Source organism: Gossypium arboreum, chromosome 12 (assembly GCF_025698485.1).
Source record: "Gossypium arboreum isolate Shixiya-1 chromosome 12, ASM2569848v2, whole genome shotgun sequence".
Classification (NCBI taxonomy): domain Eukaryota; kingdom Viridiplantae; phylum Streptophyta; class Magnoliopsida; order Malvales; family Malvaceae; genus Gossypium; species Gossypium arboreum.
The window spans coordinates 58,623,123-58,639,700 of NC_069081.1; positions in this window are offsets into that span (position 1 = coordinate 58,623,123).

The following is a 16,578-nucleotide window of genomic DNA, read 5'->3' on the forward strand; positions in this document are numbered from 1 at the left end:
CTGAGAGGGCTGAGTTTTGGCTCGAAAACACAATTAAAGTGTTTGATGAATTGTCCTGTACTCCAAATGAATGTATCAAGTGTGTTGTATCTTTGCTAAGAGATAACACATATCATTGGTGGAAAGCATTGTTATCAGTAGTTCCTAGAGAACGAATTACTTGGGAATTCTTTTAGACCAAGTTCCAAAAAAAGTATATAAGCCAAAGATTTCTCGATCAGAAATATAAAGAGTTTCTAGAGTTGAAACTCGGTCAGATGACAGTAATAGAGTATAAAAGAGAGTTCGTACAATTAAGTAAATATGCTCGGGAATATGTTTCTACCGAAGAGATCATGTGTAAACGATTCTTTGACAGACTGAATAAAGATATTAAACTTCTGGTTGGGATTTGGAAATCAAAAAATTTGTTGTGTTAATTGAAAGGGCTTGTAAAGCCGAGGATCTCAACAAAAAAAAGCTTATTTTGAAGCAAGAGATTCGAGAAAGAGATCAGTTAGTAAATCTTATTGGTCTGCATCGAAGAAATTCTAAGACTCGTTTAATCGTCCCAATGCATCGGTGGGACATTCAAATAGAGATCGAGTGAGACAATAGTTGAGTTTCAAAGCTCCAGCTACTTCAATAGCTAGTGTTGGGAGTGTGAGACCTAGCTGACCTAAATGTAAACATTTTGGTAAAAGGCATCCGGGTGATTGTAGATCAAATGATCGGGCCTATTTTAAATGTGATAATTGGATCATTTCATTTGTAATTGTCCTAAGTTGGTTGAGCAAGATACAGTACAGAATATGAGGCTGAGTAACATTTCAGCTAGAGGTAGACCAACCAGAGACACAGGAAATGTGAGTGGTAGCCAGAAAACGACTAAAGACATTGTTGCAAAATCTAATGCTAGAGCACCTGCACAAGCCTATGCTATTCACGCTCGCAAAGAAGCGTCATCTCTAGACGTCATTACCGATACTTTTACTCTCTATGATACTAAAGTTATTGCATTGATAGACCCAGGATCAACTCATCCGTATATATGTGTGAATTTAGTATCCAATAAGACTTTTCCTGTAGAGTCTACTGAATTTGTAATTAGAGTATCTAACCCCTTAGGCAAGTGTGTATTGGTTTATAAAGTGTGCAAGAACTGTCTGTTGATGATTCAAGATTTTTATTTTCCGGTTGATTTGATGTTGTTACCATTTGATGAATTTGATATAATTCTGGGTATGGACTGGCTAACGTTGCATAATACTATTGTGAATTGCAAACGAAAGAAGATTAATTTGAGATGTCAGAATAATGAGATTATCCGGATTGAGTCAGATGATCTGAATGGCTTGCCAACGGTGATTTCATTGATGTTAGCTCAGAAATATGTGAGAAAGGGGTGCGAAGCTTATTTCGCTTATGTGCTCGATATGAAAGTGACTAAAAATAAGATTGAATCAGTACCAGTTGTGTGTGAGTATCTAGATGTGTTTCTCGAAGAGTTACTAGGTTTACCACTGATTCGAGAGGTTGAGTTTGGCATTGAGTTAATGCCGGGTACAACGTTGATATCGGTAGTGTAACACCCCGTACCCGAGACCGTCGCCGGAGTCGGACACGAGGGGTTAACGGGCTTAATCCATTTACTTACACAGTCCACTTTTTAAAAATTTCCAGGCAGTTGGCTAACTGCGTCACTGTCACCTTAAAAATCATATCTTGAGTTTCACAACTCGAAAATGAGTTTCGTTATTTTTCCCTGAAACTAGACTCATATATGCATCTACAAATTTTTTTCTAGAATTTTCGGTTGGGCCAATTAGTACAGTTTACTAGTTAAAGTCTCCCCTGTTATAGGGTTTGACTACACTGACCTTCCTGCAATGCGACTTAGATAACTCCTTGTACAGGGCTTCAATCTTATGCCGCTTGCTTCTAAGGAAACTAGACTCAAAAAGGATTCTGTACATATATGGCATGACTTCTAATTATTTCTGGTTAATTTATAATGAATTTCCAAAGTCGGAACAGGGAATCCAGAAACCGTTCTGGCCCTGTCTCACGAAAACTTAAATATCTCTTAACATACTGTTCATATGATTGTTTCGTTACTCTCCTATGAAAATAGACTCGTCAAGGTTCGTTTATATAATTTATTCACTATTTAATTCCATTCCTACTATTTTTAGTGATTTTTCACATCCACATCACTGCAGCTGTCAGCATCTGTCTTTAAGGTAGGCTTTACCTATTTCATAGTTTCCATGATTCAACTAGCCCTTAAACATAAATAGCACAAAATATGATCATGATTAACCATCCCAATGGCTAATCGTTTCCAAACATTTCCATACTTCTTAATGAACAACATACAATGATTATAATACCATGCCCAAAGTATACTTAAGCCATTTTCGCATGGCTATCCAAACTTGCACAAAACCGAAAGGTACATGACCTACAACAAAAGGGTAGTCCTATACATTAACCAAAATATCCTCTCACTACTAGTCTATTCTATACATGCCATAAGATATTCCAAAACGTAGCAGTACCAAACAGGTGGATAGTGATAGTGTGACTAGTTCTTGACGATCCCCAAGCCTGTAGCTTCCAAATGAGATCTATAAAACAGAGGAAACAAAGTAAACGGAGTAAGCATTACAATGCTTAGTAAGTTTTAAGCAGTGTCAACAGATAACAACCAAATTATAACATAGTTGTTTGTATTTTTATTTCACTCTTCCTTCGGGCATACCATACCCTTTTCCAAATATGCACGTCTCATCATATGTAATAGGCAGATAAATTCTCACTTGATGGTGACCTCTTATGATCATAGGTACATTACATATTTTTACGACTTCCCACATTGACCAAATGCACAATAATCATAGAACAGTCTTATTGCTTTACTCACATGTGCATCACATAACGACCTTGTGATTTAGTCTAAATCAAACTTAAATATAATCTCAAATACATACCGACCAACTTAACGCATTGAATGTATTTATTACTAATTGTCACTTTGTGAAGTCGCATAATCTTACGCTTTACTTGAATCTTCACCAAAACCTTTAGTTCGGGCTTACCGGACAAAATCTCCACACGTAGTCATCGGGTCATTAGAGCTCGAATATAGTACGAGCACGAAGCCTCACGGTCATTAATCGATGATAATATTCTCGCATAAAGCTGCGGGTTTTAACCCGGATATAGTACTAACACAAATGCCCTTCGGGACTTATCACATTTATACACTTTCACATCCATCACGTTGGCCACTCGGCCCTATCACATATATACACTTTCACATTCATCACATTGGCCATTAGGCCTTATCACACATATACACTTTCACATTCATCACATCGGCCATTAGGCCTTATCACATATATATACACTTTCACATTCATCACATCGGCCATTAAGCCTTATCTCATATTTATACACATTCACATTCATCGCGTAGAATCTTAAATCAAAATATAAATTTTCATGTATTCACATCACAATTATTCAAATATACTTCACATAACACATATACTATCATGTACAGACTTGGTCTTGGCCGAATCTACATCAATCATTTTCCAATGAATAATTCAATTTCACGCCATACTATCATTTCATATTCGAATACTCATAAACTTACAATCTCACAAATTTTAATATCAAAGGTCCATCCAACACTCATATATCATTTTACAATATCACGAATTAGAATTCAAGTATGGGTTTAATCAATAGCTTATGAGCAGCTAAAACAAGTTTTATCCATGTTTACAACAAAATCACATATTCGCTATGAGCTGTTTTCCTGAGCAATGGTCACTAAATTATTTATAACCGGAGCTACAAGGCTCCAAATCACTTGCCGTTAATTTTCCCTGAATATAGACTCGTATATCTTCCATCCATAAATTTTTCAAAATTTTAGGTTTGGCCAATCAATACCAGATTTTTCTTAAAGTTTCCCCTGTTTCACTATTTGACTAACCTGGCCAGTCTTCACTACGAATCAAAATTCTCATTGTAAAGAATTCGAAGTATGTTCTATTTGATTTCATTTGAAACTAGACTCATTAAGGAGTATAAGCATATAAATTTTATCTTGTAACCATTTTTGTACAAATTATAGTGATTTTCTTAAAACAGAACAGGGGATTTCGGAGTCATTCCGACACTGTCTCACAAAACTTTAAATATACCTTTATAGGAAATTCCTTTGCTTACACAGTTTCTTTTATAAGACACTAGACTCAATAAGCTTCATTTTCATATTTTATTCAACTTCTAACTCGCCTTCTACAATTTTTGGTGTATTTTCAAAGTTACAATACTGCAGTAACTCAAATCTGTCAAGACTAGTTCGGCACTTAAACTATATAAATTCATCCTTCTCGCTACTAAGTTTATATAATCTTTAAGCATACTAAAGTAAAGTTCAAACACTTAAGAACTTACCTCGGATACTGTTGAATAATTACAAAATGGCTTTTCAATTATATTCGCCTTCCCGCTATACAAGATTGATTCCTTGAGCTCGTGAACTAAATCAACCAATTTAACAACTCAATTTACATTCGGCAATGTCATCACATACATAACAAAATTAGATTCATTTCTTAAACCATCCACGGCAAATCACCTTCCAAGAACCTTAATTTACTTTAAGCTAAACCACTTCATGGTATACATATACACATTCGCTAATATAAAACAAGGTTAGCACTTAGCGAAATAATTTCTTTAACATTTTAAATTTCATTCGGTCTAATCTCCATATCAACTACTAATTCACAATAAGAATCAAATCCAAAATCAGCTACTATAATATATATCTAAATGCAATGTAGCTACTTAGTTGATTATCAATTATCACTTAATTCACATATTAACACATAACATCTCACATTAGCAATTCATTTGTATTATTCGAATACAAGCTCAACATGCAACCTCATCCCTTTAGTTTTCCATTCAATAATCGAACACAAAGATCACATGTCTAACTCACTATCCAATCTTGATTTCTAACACAAATACTCTCCCTTAACCGAATGTCCATAACCAATTTACAAAACATTTTCACTTCAAACTAAAATAATACCTTATAATCAACTTATAATCGGCAATTACAATCTAATCATCTCTAATTTCTAACACCTTAACCACCTTTTCATATAATTATAAAAAAATTTCCCGAATTCATGAATGAATTTCCGATTTCACACCCCCCCTTTTTTTTTATCAAAATAAGAATTCAAGCTAAAATCACTAAAATCTCTAAGCTCACAAATCAACTTGCATTATAAATCATCAACCACAAAGTCCTCACGCCAAGACAACCATGGCCAAATGAGCTATCCCAACAATTTATAAAATTCAAACCATAGGCTAATTAAAATACTAGATAACCACTTAAAAGTATATGAATTTCCCAAAAAAATAAAAATCAAACATACCTTCTTAAAGCATTTGTAAGTGCCGATTGTTCATGAATTCTCTTCTTCTTTTTACTAAGTGAATTCGGCAAGTGGGAAAGAAAGACCCTCCTTTGTTTTTATCACCCATTTCTTTTAATATAAGTTCACATTTCATATTATTTATTCATTATTCCTTTTGTAATATAAATTATTAACATATAATAGATATAATATGGTTTAACCCATAACATGGCCGGCCACCATCATGAAAAATGGGGACTTTGACATGCAAGTCCCCATATTTAATCCCTGCAACAATTTGGCCATTTAAAAATTAACCAACACATTTTCAATGTTTCTCACATAAGCCCTTTTTGATCAAATTCGCATTCAATCGACAAAATCAGAGTACCAAAAATTCACACACAAATTGTAACATAATATAGACATGAAATTTAATAATCAATTATTTGTGTGACTCGGTTTTGTGGTCTCGAAACCACTTCCCGACTAGGGTCAAGTTAGGGATGTCACAGGTAGCTTCATACAAAATGGCTCCGACAGAGTTAAATGAATTGAAAGCTCAATTACAAGAATTAACTGACAAAGGGTTTGCAAGACCGAGTTTCTCACCTTGGGGTGCTCTTGTGTTGTTTGTGAAAAAGAAAGATGGCACGATGAGAATAAGTATAGACTATCTACAGCTTAATAAAGTGATGATCAAAAATAAATATCCTCTGCCTAGAATAGATGATTTGTTTGATCAATTGAAAGGGGCTACAGTGTTTTCAAAGATAGATTTGAGATCGGGCTATTACCAATTGCAAGTTAAAGACTCTGATGTACCAAAGACTAGTTTTAGAACGAGGTATGGACATTTCAAATTCCTAGTTATGCCTTTTGGACTAACGAATGCACCTGTTGTCTTTATCGACTTAATGAACCACATTTTTAGACCGTACCTAGATCAATTTATTGTTGTGTTTATAGATGATATTTTGATTTATTCGAGAGATGAAACTGAGCATGTTGAGCATTTGAGAATTGTATTGTAAACTCTTCGTGATACAATGTTATATGCAAAGTTCAGTAAATGTGAATTTTGGTTGCGTAAGGTTGGTTTTCTGGGGCATATTGTGTCAGCATCGAGTATTTGAGTCGATCCGAGCAAGATTTCTGCAATAATGAATTGGAAGCCTCTAAGAAATGTATCTGAAGTCCACAGTTTTCTGGGACTGGTTGGTTATTACCGAAGGTTTGTAAAAGGCTTTTCGATGATGGCAACTTCGTTGACAAAATTGCTTCAAAAAGATGTAAAGTTTGAGTGGTCAGATAAATGTCAGAAAAGTTTTGATCAGCTGAAAACTGTTTTGACTGAAGCTCCAGTATTAGTACAGCTAGAATTAGGTAAAGAATTTGTGATCTATAATGATGCATCGTTGAATGGTCTAGGCTGCATTTTGATGCAGGAAGGCGAAGTCATAACTTATGCCTCGAGACAGTTGAAGCCGCATGAAAAGAATTACCCAACTCATGATTTAGAGTTAGCAGCTATTGTGTTTGCATTGAAGATTTAGCGTTATTATCTATTTGGTGAGAAATGCCATGTTTATTTTGATCACAAAAGATTGAAATATTTGATGACTCAGAAAGATTTGAATTTGCGACAACAGAGATGGCTAGAACTGTTAAAAGACTACGAGTCAGTAATTGACTACCATCTAGGAAAAACAAATGTTGTTGCCGATACATTGAGCTAAAAATCTTTGTTTGCTCTACGTGCAATGAATACTCAGTTGACTTATTCTGATGATGGCTCGATAGTTGCTAAGTTGAAAGAGAAACCGTTGTTCGTACAACAGATTTATGAGGTTCAGAAGACTGATAATGAAATGTTAGCTAAACGAGCTCAATGTGATTCTAACCCTGATTTAGAGTTTCAAGTTGATTCTAATGAATGTTTGAGATTCAGAGGTTGAATATGTGTTCCGAGGAATTCAGAGTTAATTTAGATAATTTTGAATGAAGCACATAGTAGTCGTTTATTTGTTCATCTGAGAAGTACAAAGATGTATAATGATTTGAAATAGCTTTATTTGTGGCATGGCATGAAGCGTGATATTTCAGAGTATGTTTTGAAATGTTTGATTTGTCAACAAGTTAAAGCTGAGCATCAGGTACCGTCTGGTTTATTGAAACCGATTATGATTTCGAGTGGAAATGGGATAGAGTGACTATGAATTTTGTTTCAGGTTTGCCCATATCCCCAGTAAGAAAGATGCAATTTGGGTTGTTGTTGACTGGTTGACAAAATCAACTTATTTCATTTCAGTAAGAACAGATTATTCGCTTGACAAGCTTGCTGAGTTGTATATCTCCAAGGTTGTGAGATTACATGGAGTACCTGTTTCTATTGTTTCAGATAGAGATCCGAGATTTACGATGAGGTTTTGGAAGAAATTGCAAGATGCACTAGGTACAAAACTACATTTTAGTACCGCATTTCACCCACAAATGGATGGTCAATCCGAGTGAGTTATTCAAATACTCGAGGATATGTTACGTTGTTGCATTCTTAAGGTCGAAGGTACATGGGAAAAGTATTTTCCGTTGATTGAATTTGCATATAACAATAGCTTTCAATCGAGTATTAAAATGGCACCGTACGAAGCTTTATACGGTAGGAAATGTCGAACACCGTTGTACTTCTAACACCCCTAACATGTATCCGTCACCAGACTAGGGTTAAAGGCATTACCAAACAATTCAGAACATTTAACATTCAATTTTATAAACATTATAGCATCAGAGGTCAAACATTAGTGTGGAGTCCCTTATATAGGTCATCGAGACCTTAAACATGCATTATAAACGGGTCGGGACTAAACCGATCACATACAAATTTTTTCCAGTACTTAAACATTTTTCAAACAAGCACAGGTCACACACCCGTGTGGGCAGGCCATGTGCCTCACAAGGCATTAGACATGTCCGTGTGTCTAGGTCGTGTCCAAACAGGGCATACATACTATCTTATTCACATGACCACAAGATATGCCCGTATGTCATGGCCGTGGTCGACACTGACTTGGGTTACACGGCTAGCCACACGCCCGTGTGCCTTGGCCGTGGTCGAGCCTAACTTACAAACGTACGGTACCCCAGGGGACACATAATCGTGCAACATGACCGTGTGTCACACACAGCTGAGACACAGGCCTGTGTCTCTGCCCGTGTAGACAAAATAGGCCATTTGAATAGCCAATTTGCCACCTAATTTGGGTCAAACCTACAAGCACCAAATCAAGCATATTTCCAACACAATTTCAGCCAATTTCCATTCTCAACTCATCAACCAAATCATACTAAATCTAAACTAAAATCATACCAAAACATATGTTCCATAAATTCCAAATATACAAACACATCTCATGCCAAAATCTTGTCAAATTGACCACTTCCTTTGGCCGACCAAATGCACATCATAATGGCATATTTGCATCACATAACATATATCAATATCAACCATAAGTTTTAACTCAAACTAGCCATATCACATGGCATAATATATACACTACAAAACATATCTAAATACTCCTAGCCTATACATGCTATTTACCATATATACAACTCTCAAAATGGTACCAAAATGGATGTCCGATAGTGTGAGTGAGTCTCTGATGATTCCCGAATCTGAGCTTGCTTTATAACTCTTTAAGATAGAGAACATTTCATATAGTAAGCTTAGAGCTTAGTAAGCTCGTGGTATAATACATTTAACTCAACATTTAAAAGCTATAAGACATATTAGCTAACACATAGTGATATTCATATCACTACTCAACCTCATTCATTACCATTTCTCATGTCATACTATTTTCTTGGTTCTCATATCCGTGTACATAACTCATGCACAATATTATCGATGACATACTTTCATCTATCTCATACACCATATCGTTAACCATAAATATTCATTACATATCTGCACAAACTCGTACTTAACTATTACATTATCACTTCAATGCTCGATACACTAATTCGTTAGATCATCTTTCCACGTACAAGAACATCGCACACTTAGTACCAATAATCTAGCCGAAGCTATAAAATGTCGCACAATTAGTGCATTCATTTTAAACCGAAACTATCTCAATATTGAACACTTAGTCCACATATAGCCGAAGCTATTCCAATTCACACACTTAGTGCTATTTATAGCTGAAGCTATTTCAAATCTCACACTTAATGCCGAACATAATCTATTTATCATCGTACTCACACCATAGTCAAATATATACAATTTAAGCATTATCAAAGCACTAAAATATAAATTGTAACATAATTTATCCCGTATGAACTTACCTCGTACTCGGTATTGTCGATCCAGATTGTCCACTCTATAACCTTTGACTTTCCTCGGTCTAAGTCCAAATTCTTCTTTTCTTGATCTATATGTATTCAAAATTAACCCTTTTATTCAAAAATTCATTCAATTTGATCCATATACATATATTTACGGCATTTTGCAATTTAACCCTCACATTTTCACATTTTAGCCCCTTTTTTCATAAAATCACAAACTACACAAAACTCCTGAAAACTATGTATTAGGAAAATCTTCCTATGGTCCTTAGAAAGCCATAATTTTCATTTATTTCACATTTCAACCCCTTAATTTACACTTTTCTCAATTTAATTCCTAATATGCATTTTTATCAAATACTAAGCTTTCATATTCTACCAATTAACATTACAAAACTCATGGATTCATCAATGGCATAACTCAAAATATTCATCAAAATTAGAAATTCAAGTATGGGCTTTGTAATATACAAAACACCGATTACAAAAACGTAGAAATTATCAAAAATAGAACAACAACACATACCTAATTAGCCAAGATAAGTGCCGAAACTTAAAGCTCTTCAAACTCAGGTTTTCTTTCCTATTTTCAATGGATGAACACTAAAAATGATGGATGAAATATGTTTGTTTTATTTTATTTCATCATAATGCACTAATTACCCTTTTACCCTTGTAATAAAACATTAATATTCCATTAACTAATGTCCATTAATGTCATTAAATCAAAACCATGGTCAAATAACCACATAAGGACCTCACAATTATAAAGCCAAATTAAATGGGCACTTTTAACATATAACAGGCAACTTTTACATTTTACGCGATTAGGTCCTTTTTATTAAATCATCACACAAATGATTAAATTTTAATATGAAACTTTCACACATGCTAATTCGCACATCATAAGCATGGAAAATAATATTTAAATATTTTTTTGACTCGAGTTTGTGGTCCTAAAACCACTATTCTAACAAGGGTCTAAACCGGACTGTCACAATACTAGACTGAGCTAAGCGAGAATAAGATTCACGGGGTTGATCTGATCAGAGAAATAGAAGAAAAAGTAAAAGTAATTCGCGATAGTTTGAAAACAGTGTCAGATCGTTAGAAATCATACGCAGACTTGAAACAGAAAGATATTAAGTTTTAGATCGGGGATAAAGTGTTTTTGAAAGTATCTCCATGAAAGAAAATACTTCGATTCGACCGTAAAGGAAAATTGAGTCCGAGATTCATAGGGTCATATGAGATTATTGAGCGAGTTGGACCAGTTGCTTATCGGCTAGCATTGCTGTTTAAGTTAGAAAAGATTCATAATGTGTTTCATGTATCGATGCTACGAAGGTACAAATCTGGTCCCTCGCATATTATTTCTCCGACGGAAGTTGAGATTCAACTAGATTTATCATATAGTGAAGAACTTATCAGAATTCTAGCTCGTGAGATCAAAGAGCTGAAAAATAAAAGAATAGCATTAGTAAAAGTGTTATGGCATCGACACGGGGTAGAAGCTACGTGGGAACCCAAGGATGCTATGAGAAAACAATATCCAAACCTATTCATTGGTAAGATTTTCGGGGACAAAAATCCCTAAGGGGGGAGAGTTGTAACAGCCAGATTTTAGCTCAATCAGAATAGTGGTTTCGGAACCATAAATCTGAGGTCATAAAATTATTTATATATTATTTTTAGTGTTTACAGTATGTGAATATGCATGTACAAAAATTTTGTGAGTTAATTTTTTCGTTTAATAGTTCAATTTGAGAAAAAGACTTAATCACGTAAAATGTAAAAGTAGCATGCTATAAGTTAAAAGTGCCAAATTACTATGGCTTATTAATTGGGAGGTCCTTATGATGTTATTATGCCATTGATAAGGTTAATGGACATTAATGGTCTTACATTATGTGTTTTATAATGGTTTTTATTAAGGGTTAATATGGTAAATTATGTATTATGTGTAATTAAATAAAACCAAAATCAATTTTTACTCATCTTTTTCCATCTAGTTGCTGAAATTGAGCAAGAAAATAAGCTATTCTTTAGGTTTTCATTCAGTCAATTTGGAAGTAAGATTAAGGTATGGTTTTTGATCCGTTTTTTATGATTTCTATGTTTTTGTGATCGTTGCTTTGAGTACTAATTTGCCCGTGTTTTAATTTTTGAATTTGATGATGATTTTGTGAAGTGCCATTAATGAATGCTTGAGATTTTGAATATTTGATGATGGAAAATGAGTAATTGTTGATAGATTTTAATGTTTCGTAAAGTGATTTTTGACAAAGATGTCAAATAAGGATTTAATTGAGAAAAGTGTAAATTGAGGGGGTTAAATTCTAAAATAAATGAAAAATATGGGCTGCTAGGGACCTACAGAGAATTCGGCTAAGCATGGGTCATATTGAATTTGGTGTATGTATGAAATGAGGACTAAATTGAATAAATGCGTAACTTTAGGGGCTAAAGGGTAAAAATGCTCAAATATGTGTTCGTGGATGAAATTCAATGAATTGAGGAATAAAAGAGTTAACTTTGAATTTATATAGACCCTGAAGGAAAGAAATCGGATTTAGATTGAGGGAAATCAAAAGTTATCGAGTAACCGATCCGATTCGTCTATTCTTACTATCAGGTAAGTTCATATGCAAATAAATGTCTTTAAATTGAATTATATGTGGTTTATTATCATTGAATTGCTACAAATGTCGAATGAGAAAATACGAGCATGAATCAACAAAGTTATGACATCTGAAAGTCCCGTACGAACCCTAGGAATAGTATAGGATACGAATGTCATGACATTAGGTTATTGAGATGTGATTACATGTAAGACCATGTTTGAGACATTGGCATTGTATTGAGATTATGTGTAAGACCAAGTCTGGGACATTTGCATCGTTAATCAATTTCGTGTAAGACCCTATCTGGGATAGTGGCATCAATATGTGATAACATGTAAGACCATATATGGGATATGGCATTGTACGAGCTTATGTGATTTCTAAGTATCCTTAAGTATTCTGAATGGTTCAAGGGAAAAGTCAAGTTGAGAAAGAATATGTGAATGAGCTAAATGACTCAGGTACATACAAGGTTCATACGAGTATTGAGAATTGAAGTAAAGGATGAATTTGATTAAGATATTGAATATATGTTCAATGAGAAATGTTTGTGAATTTGAATGAGATTAGCCATGTTAAACATATTTGAATTGAATTACATATGTTCATGTGATAGTTTATTTGTATATGGCTTACTAAGCTTTTAAAGCCTACTTTGTGTGTTCTTTCCATGTTTTATAGATTATCGAAGCTAGCTTGGACTCAGGGATTGTCAGGAATACGTCATCGCAATATCAATCATCTTGTTGGTTCTTTTGGAGCTTTGTATATATGGCATATGGCATGTATAGGCTAGTGTCATTTTGGTATGTTTTAAGTTATAATATTAGCCACGAGATTTGTCTTGTAAATAATAATGTGTATGGCCATTTGAGTTGGCTTGATTTATATGTTATCAAGTGATATATGTGAGGTTTATAAGTTACTATGTGTTTTGGTATGTTTGCCATGGTTATTAGTTTTGCTAAGTGATTTTTTATTTGGTTGATTAGTTGATGATGTATTAATGCTTGGAAGATCTGCATATTGTGGTTTGATTTTGAGATAGAGATATGGTGCAAATTGTACCATGAAATAGATGATAATTTGATGAGTAAATGCATCTATTGGTCATGTGAGATTGATGATTTGGGCATATTGATTTGGTATGTTTTGAATAAGGATTTGAGTTTTTGAAATGAATGTGGATAGATGGCATGATATGTGAATGAAATAGTATGTTTTAGCTGCTAAAATATGTATTAAAATGGTATCATATGGGTTGCATTGTGTATATAAAAGTAGGGTGTCAAAGTTGGCTTTGTAAATGGCCTATTTTTGTCCTCACGGGTAGAGGCACGAGCGTGTGTCTCAGCCGTATGCGACACATGGTCATGTTACACGACCGTGTGTCCCCTAGGGTACCCTTTGAATTAAAGTCAGTGTACCCTACAGTTTTGATACGTCCTAGACACACGGGCGTGTCTACTGGATGTGTGTGGCACACGGGTGTGTCCTCGGCCATGTGGTACAAGTCAATATGTATGCCTTATTTTCACACGGCCTGTGACACGGGCGTGTCTGGTAGCCGTGTGAGGCACACGGCCTATTCACAAGGGTGTGTGAGCCTTAAGTGTTGAAAAATTTTCTAAGTTTCTCAAAATTTGTAAATGTTATCGATTTAGTCCCGAACCATTTATGATTGTTTTGAATGCATATTGATTAGGAAGGTATAAATGTATGTTAATGAGGTGTGGTTTCCGATAATGCCTCGTAACCCTATTCCAGTGTCGGATACGGGTTAGGGGTGTTCTGAAAAATCGGTGAGGTTTACCTTACTATTTACTAGTCATGGGTAGGGGACAAATCAATTCAATTGAGTCTTGTTGAAGGATGGCCAACCATGTTGCTATGATGATTTCTTTAGTTAGCTTGTTTTAGTGTACAAGCAATCTTTCATACATCTTGCTACTTTGCTCTTTACCCAGATCTCTATTTTTGTTGCTACAAAATCCCAACAACTCTTAGCTAGACCTGATGTTTTGAATGCATATTGATTAGGAAGGTATAAATGTATGTTAATGAGGTGTGGTTTCCGATAATGCCTCGTAACCCTATTCCAGTGTCGGATACGGGTTAGGGGTGTTGCAGAAAATCTGGTGAAGGTTTACCTTACTATTTACTAGTTATGGGTAGGGGACAAATCAATTCAATTGAGTCTTGTTGAAGGATGGCCAACCATGTTGCTATGATGATTTCTTTAGTTAGCTTGTTTTAGTGTACAAGCAATCTTTCATACATCTTGCTACTTTGCTCTTTACCCAGATCTCTATTTTTGTTGCTACAAAATCCCAACAACTCTTAGCTAGACCTGATACAAGATCCACTTTAACAATATTTATGCAAATAAGGCGTACTATTCCTTAAGTGTACTTGTTCTCAAGCCAAGTCTTTTTTTACTTAAAAACACCTTGAAATTAAATCCCTAGGTACCGCCAACAGGAAAATTCTTTGTTAGTATGCGCCAAAATCTATTTCACCAACCAACCAACCAAGTGGCAGATCATGTTATTCTAGTGCGCCAAAACAGAATTAACATGCATTATATCACTCTTACTTGGATTCGTCAATTCTAAAGTGTAACAGGTTACATGTTTACTCTTGCAAATGCATCAGTTAGTTGGAAGTCTACTTGACAATCAACAGTTGCCTTATCTACTAAAAAAATAGAGTATATGGAAATCATAGAGGCTATAAAAGAGGAAATTTGGATTCAAAGGTTGCTTGGTGAACTTTAAATTACGCAGAAATCTGTTAAAGTGCATTGTTATAGTCAGTGTTATTCAGTTAGTAAAGAATCAAGTTTATCATGCAAAGACGGAGCACATTTATGTCTGGTAACATTTTGTACTAGAGATTCTAGAAGAAGGTGGAGTAAATACCTAGAAATTTTCAACCACTTAGAATCCTACCAATATGATGACTAAGGTTGTGATTGTGAATGTTGTTTTGCAAAGAGATTGAAAATGTGAAAATTTGCTAAGGTGAAGATTTGTTGAAATAACACAATCCCACATCTAAAAAATACAAGGTTGTAGAGCATTTTTACTACAATAAATAGAGGAAGTTTCTTTGTAACATCCTTTACTTGACTTGAATTACCAGACCCGAATATTGGATGTTACAACACATAAACACTTAACCAAAATTTTTACAATTGATGTATAGCCAATCTAAACATACTTCTTATTCCTTCATTTACCATATAAAAACAAAAGATTAAATAAAGAAAATGTTTAAGAATACATTAGAATTTCAAAAGCAATATATGACATTACCACTTAAAACTGTGTTAAAGACAAACTCAACGTGGCATAGAGTACTAAGCGCCATGGCCTTATGGTGTTCTCTGAATGCATAACATTTGTAACATCCCGAAATAGGGCCTAGTTGAAACAATGGTTTTGGGACCACAAATTTGATGTTAAAATATTTGTTTTATGATTATTATGAGGTCTAGAATATGAAAATATGCATGTGTTAAAGTTTCATGAGGAAATTCTATGAGTAAGGTGTCTAATTGGAAAATAAGGACCAAATTGAATAAAGTAAAAAACTTGGATTCTAGAAGAAATTTACATGAAATTGCTTTTTATTACTAATTAAAAGTCCTTAAAGAGAATTTTTCCCAATTTCTAAGTTTTTGGACAAAAATGGGCATGTATGGATAAAATTTTAAAGAAAAGGGCATTTTGGTTATTTGGCTAATTAATGAAATAAAATGGGAATATGAAGGCAAAAATTAGCCATTCTTCTCCCTCATCTAGCTGAATTTCTCAAGCCCTCCATAGCTAGGGTTTTCAACATTTTCAAGCTCAATAGTAAGTGCTCCCAAGCCCCGTTTTTAATGTTCTTCGTATTTTTGAAATCCCGATAGCTTACTCTCCCCATTTCTACCCATATTTTGAGTTAGGGTTCATGTTTGAAAAGTGACCCATGTGTGACATGTTTATTCTTTGATGTTTTATGGAGGAATATGAAAGTTGGATGTGTGTTAAACATCTTTTTCTACGTGATTTTCATGAAAAACCCCTAAAAGGACCTTTTTGCAAAAGGTGTAAAATATGTGGTAGAAATGTGATATAATGGAAAAATGTGGGCTGGCATAAGAGGAAAGAACATTCGGCTAGGCT